General features: G+C 38.5%; 1 protein-coding gene across 6 annotated transcripts in view; it reads left to right on the top strand.

The window, feature by feature from the left end:
- Positions 1–2,908, top strand: part of ccdc136a (coiled-coil domain containing 136a) — a 20,700-nt gene extending 17,792 nt beyond the window's left edge. For all 6 annotated transcript variants that reach the window (XR_012981917.1, XR_012981918.1, XM_076264067.1 and 3 more), the window contains one exon: positions 1–2,908. This exon is cut by the window's left edge. The gene's annotated coding sequence lies outside the window, so the exon portion shown is untranslated.
- Positions 2,909–4,661: the final 1,753 nt, after the last annotated feature.

The following is a 4,661-nucleotide window of genomic DNA, read 5'->3' as shown; positions in this document are numbered from 1 at the left end:
TGTGTGTCTTTGTGTGTGTGTCTTTGTGCATGTGTGTGCGTGTGTGTGCATGTTTGTGCGTGCATGTGCGTGTGTGTGTGTGTGTACCTGTGTGTTTATATGTCACCATTGCATTACATGGTCTCAACATTGTGATATAGTTTAATGTAACTGGAACTTGTATGACTGACTGATGTTTTCTTTTGGAACGATATTTTCATAGAAATGTTTAGATTTTGCAGGTATCGTCACTGAAATGTAAAATGAAACAAATCTTTGCAGGTTAATCTCTTTTTATATCAAATGACAGCTACGCTTAACCACCAGTTTGTCCATGTGACTTACGTGTTTTCACTTTTATAAACAATTGAGAAGCATTTCTCAGAGATTATTAACATATTCGTTTAAATGAAATATCTATGAACGACAAAACAAAAAGTATTTGTTGCTCATTCGACACATACACATATTCATAGACATATCCATGTGTTATATTGACCCACAATGAATAATATATAGCCTTTTATTAAATGAACATCTCATTTCATTACTGACCCATTCTCTCCAAAACCTCTCACTTGAATGACTCCTGAGTAATTACATGATAGAGATGTGTGTCTGGCCGAATGGCTCACGCACACGCACACGCACACGCACACGCACGCACGCACGCACGCATGCACGCACACACACACACACACACACACACACACACACACACAATCCTGAGTAATTACATGATAGAGATGTGTGTCTGGCTGAATGGCATCAAGCCAGACACTGACATTTCCACAGTTTTGTCTTAGTTCATTCTAGACTTGTGAGTCTGATGGCATTGGCACCGGTTCTACTGTAAATGCGGTGACATCTGATGGTTAATTAGCGCCATACCTTTAAGGGTGGTGGCTTCCAAAAATGTCAAGCATGCACTGACAGTTAAATCTTTACCCTTAATCGTTTTCTGCATCATATACTGTATGACATTGACGATGAAAATAGCTGCCATTTTATGCTTCACTGATATTATTAACTTTTCTCACCATCTCCCAAACACGCTCAAATGAACATAAAAGCACACCCCACCCTGGCAGTGATCAACAGACACCCGCTGAACACAGCAGTAACACAGCAGTAACACAGCAGTAACAGTCCCAGGGCAAACAGCTGTGGCCCACTGAGCAGCCTCTAAGAATGTTTACAGGGATGTGCTCGCCATGCGTGCACTTTGAGCTACTTCACAAAGAGACACTTCCACTCAAATCTTATAGATCCCTGTGATGAACACACAGCCTATCCCAGCCAAGTCTCCCACACAACAAGCCCTCATGAACCATGCTTCGCTTTCAGTCTCTAGTCCACTAACAACAGTCGCCTATACTTATGACTGCAGTGACCTCACATGGGAATGGCTGGCTCAGCTTGTTTTGCGTGCTTTTATGGATCTCTGGTCTTAAAAGAGGGCCCACGGTACTTGTGTGTGAGAATGTAGAGTATCTACATTCCAGGGCATGTCTTAACTGTTTGATTTGTTTCCTTAACAAGCAGGTACGCTTGACTTATTTGAGCACCATAATAAAAGCATGCATTTCACCCACTCTTAATATTTAAACTGACCTTTGTATTAAAACTTGGTCAAATGGAATAGATGACATTCACTCTGATTATGAGATGAATGTGAATTAAATAGACAGATTTTCTGCAAAGAACTGCAGGTACTGTTGCTAGGCATTATAGTTGTGATGGAGACATTTGAGCATTTTGTATTGTAAAAACTGTCAGTCAAGTATTTAGTCAATAATATTGTATCTCTGTAATGTCTTTCTGTAGCTCATGACAGACACTGGATAACACTAAAGACTTTACAAAGTTTCACACAAGGGCCATTAATGATTTGGACTTGCATAAATGAAACAGCACATACTACCATAAAATATGTAACTGTCATATTTTGAACTTAACTTTTTCTTTCACTCTCTTACTCGCAGTGCATCTGCTGTAAATAATGCTATTGTGTTAAAGTTCTTGGCTTAATAAGCTGCATCAGAAAAACTAAATATTCATATCAGATAACCTGATAAATATTGCTTTTTAGAATATTGATATATGATATATTTTGACAGATTGTTGTTTATTTGTTAACCTAATGTTGTAATAGAGCGGTATATGCACAGTTTTTGTCAAGGAAAATCTTTAACATTTTCAAACTCCTGTCACATGTGATTTTAGTAGCAGGTAGCATTTGCATGCAGATATGATAGATATTCTCTATCTCTAGTGAACACATACAAAGTGTTGAATGTCATGGTCAAGGAGTTGGTGTTTCATGTAGAAATCCAAATAAAGCAATATATTATCTGGGGTCTGTAGGGCGCTTGTTAGTACAGCGAATGTAACATTTCCACTGATAATGCAAGTCTTCACCATCTTTTTATAGACAATAGGACGTCACACAGAGGCTGACAGGAAAGGAAGACTAATGAGGATAGTTATTTCCTCCCTTGAAATTAAGTGTGACACTAAATAGCAAACGCATGTGATATTAAGATCTCATCAGCTCACGTTTTCTAGGTCCTTCTCGTGACCTAACCGCAATGACAAACAATATGAAATGTATGGCCAAATTATTTAACAAATAAAGATGTTTGGTTGAAATGCCAAAATCTTGCTTTTAATCTGAAAGAAAAGTAGATTGATGACATTGAAGTGTTACTATATGGTATTGACTGCAATATAGACCCAACATTGTACCTATTAATTAGAGCTGCATGTGTTTAAAATTGCATCGACTGTAGTTGTCAAATGCTTGCTATTTTCAGTTGTTTCCTATTTGGCTTGCTGTTTCAAACAATATCTGTGGCTTTTTTGTTATTTGGAAAGTATATTTTGTACCATAAATGTTTTATGAAATAAAATATCTCCTGGCTAATGACCTGTGTTTCCGTTTGTCAATGGCATACGTCACTCTAAGATGTTATTCAAGAATACCCCAGGAGTAAGTGGGAAGTTGAAAAGTAGTTCCTGGCATCAGGTTGCATAGGTCATCGACGGTACACACCTAATAATACCCCTTACTCACAGCCAGTTGTAAACTGTCTCGCGCAAGATTTATTTTCAAACATATGGGCTCCTTCCAGGGACATTAGCAAAGAGCTTTATTTTACCCACAGTCAGAGAGAAAGTGACTGTTTCTAAGACATCAGGGTTCTTCCTGCACATTTCTGACTTCATGGACATATAATGTTTCACCTGACTAAGCCAAAGAGGGGAAGAAAAGCTTAAATAATCAAACTGGCTCTCTGGCAGTTGCCACCTATAACAATGTTAAGATTCTGTAGCATTTTCATACTCTTCAAATAATCTGGTGCATTTTCATACTTTTCAAATAATGTTTTAGTAAAAACACGCCATTAACGGATGATAACATGGCTATGTTAGAATGGCATAATGGAGGAGTGGAGGCGCATAATGATACAAAACTAAGGCTGTATATTTAGTGTGGTTTTAAACACCACTGACTCCTATAATTGCTCAGACTTGATCAGGATAATGTCTGGGTCACTTCACTGCTCATAGGTGGTAGACTGCTGATCAAACAATGTCCAAAATTCCATCAGTAGGCTATAGTTCAGGGCAGGACGATGGTCTGGAACAGTCTGGTGTCATGGCGGGGGTCTTGTGCTGAGTCACTGGGTCATGGAAGTCACTCTGTCACAGACCATCAGTGCCTGACAGCTAAACTAAAATACACACACCGTAAAGGAGAATCCCATTAATCAACACACTGAGCTGGCACTTAACCACGCACATACTCACACACACTCATTAGTGCTGATTAGTATTATATTATTAGATATGAGTCTAGCCAGTCTATCTGGTATAATTTATGACTACATAGATTAATGTGAAGTAGAATATACTGACTGAATTCGAGGTTGAATAATATTATTGTTCATTCAGAGCAACACACCATATGAAACATACTATGACGAATAAATGATGTAATTATGTTTAAAGTCATTTGAAGTTATTCCTAATCCAGAGTCTGGCTAGATTGCTCTGGAGATTAAATAATTTTTTTGTTAATTGAGAAATAAATTTAATCAAAAACTATGTATGCCCTCCTAAACACTAATAGACACCACATACTCAGTCCATGAAGAATAAAAGTTTGACCTATGATATAATTAATAGTGGAATATTAATTATGAGAGGGTCCTGAATAACCATTTATTTTAATGTACGGACCAAATGTTTCTGTTCGCATGAGGCACGAAACCACGTTGTATGTTTGGGTTTCATTCAAACGTCACTTTCTTTTCTTGGCTCGCTTGTTCAGAGGAGACACAGTGACCGCACACATTTACGATTGAGAAGCGACAGCCCCCTATCCCAAGTTAGGAGCGCCTAAAAATAAAGAAAGTAGTCACAACTGTTGCAACTGCATGGGGTCCAACCAATAGCAGCCAACTATACTAGACTTAGCCAATCGCTTCTCTCATCTTTATCCTTTGGGATTAGAAAATTGTTCATCACTTCTATGACCATGATTATGACAGGGACATTCCAGGGAGTCCATGGACCTGACGTGGCCCTGGGGTCTGGGGTCTTTTAAAAACCGGGCCTGGCCACGGTACCCTTTCAATTTCAAAAAGAGACTCGACTCTCCACTACTGATCAACGCA

Source organism: Alosa pseudoharengus, unplaced genomic scaffold, assembly GCF_046254945.1.
Source record: "Alosa pseudoharengus isolate Yale_2024_CS ecotype anadromous, Long Island Sound unplaced genomic scaffold, YU_APseudo_1.1 YU_APseudo_1.1_scf_10, whole genome shotgun sequence".
NCBI lineage: Eukaryota > Metazoa > Chordata > Actinopteri > Clupeiformes > Clupeidae > Alosa > Alosa pseudoharengus.
Note: the sequence above shows the minus strand (reverse complement) of the source record. Positions and strands in the feature narration are given on the sequence as shown.